Here is a 1,831-nt window from a genome sequence, read left to right on the forward strand (position 1 = left end):
TGATGGTGGTGAGGCTGAGGTTGATGCTGCGCAAGCGCTGTGCAAAATTTTGTCGCATTAATAGTTTTGTTAGCTACAACACAAAAAAAAAACTCTTTTCAAATTCAAATGTTTAAACAATAAACGCACAACTTTCACTAATTCACATACACACACACAATCATTTACCAACATACAAAGTGCCCTAAATTGCCCTCAACCCTTTGCCAACTACTTACATACATCAAGTGCAATTTTCATATTTTTATTTTTATTTTTTGTCACCAAACCGCGACAACATCAACGCCGCTTTTCATAGCTGCGTGGTTTCTGTGCTTCCTAGAAAAATAGCGGAACAAGAAGGCAAAATTATTAAAATCAAAAAAAAAAAAAAAACCTTACTTGATTTTTTTTTTTAAATTAATTTAATTGCGATTTTTCGATAATACTCTAAGTGTAACACTTTCTTGCCAAATTTGTTAAGAGCAAATTATTTTTTAATTATACACACACAGAGACAGACAGTTCACTCTTATTTTTCTGAAAACTGTGCTATTTATCAACCTGAGATGCTACTAATGGTATTATTTTTATATACATACATAACTTAGTTTTACATGATTGCATACATATGTTTTTAGTTTGTAGTCGATTCATTCATTGTCATCAAATGCAAAACATTTACAATTTTTATATGAATAAAATGATAAATATTTAGTTTGAAATAAGCAATCGATTCATCACTCTGTTCTATTCATTGTTTGCATAATTTCGTACAATCCTACATTCATACCGCTGCATGTAATTAAAAACTTAATATGGCGCTCTAAATACCCTGTAATGCTACGTTCACACTTTTATGATTACATCCGCATTAAATTTGAATTTTTTGATTCATTAAAAATAATAATTTATAGTAATTCTAAGAAAAAAAATGGTTTAATAACTTTTAGATGTAAGAAAATCCTTGGTTTCACTCTAAAGCTCAAATATGAATTTTTAATCTTTTTACGGTTTAGGGGTTATTTAAAAATATTTTAATGTTATTTTTTCCAATTTTTGATAGAAGTATTTTTTTTTTAAATTTAGGAAAAGAATGTTTTAATCTAATATATTTGTTTACGAGGGTCACTAAAATAGTCTATAGAATGTTCAAAACCAATGTAAGTTGAGTCGATCTGACCTTTGCGTTGTAAAATTTGACAGTTTTAAACATTAACATGCTCAGAACGTTTTAAAGTACGAGTGATCTTTGTGTTGCTTACAGTTACTTCAAAGTCTCAAGTAGAAGAAAAACTGAATATGTAAAAAAAAAAAACGTTTTCGTGCGATGATAGTTTATAACATTCGAAATAGATTAACACAGCAACAGTGCATCGTTTATCTTTTTTTGAATTTTTGGTGATGAAACACGTGCAAGGGCCAGTGTTCTGCATTCGGCGTGGTCGTTTTTCGCTCGCTGACAAACATCGCAGGACGATAATGGAAGATCGTCGTGTTATGTAGTATAGTGAGATTGGAGAAGCCCTAAGAATTTACACTCCACATCATGTGGCAATTGCCCAAAAAATGTTCCTCCGCTCATCTTTCAAAATAAGAAAAAACAAGTAAGAAAGTCTAAGTTCGGGCGGAGCCGAACATTAAATACCCGGCGCAATTATTAAATATATGTTTTCCACCTTTCCGAAAGCTACCGCTACACGATAAGCCGGGGTGTATAAATTTTAAGTAAATTAGCGTCCTTAAATTTCGAAATATTGCAGTTTCAAGCATTTCTGAAATATACCGTTATATGAAAAGCGGTCGTAATTTTAGTCCGATTTCAATAATTTTCAACGCTTTGCTTTTATGT

Source organism: Rhagoletis zephyria, unplaced genomic scaffold, assembly GCF_001687245.7.
Source record: "Rhagoletis zephyria isolate East Lansing unplaced genomic scaffold, Rhagoletis_zephyria_1.1 Rzeph_scaffold_06222, whole genome shotgun sequence".
Lineage (NCBI taxonomy): Eukaryota > Metazoa > Arthropoda > Insecta > Diptera > Tephritidae > Rhagoletis > Rhagoletis zephyria.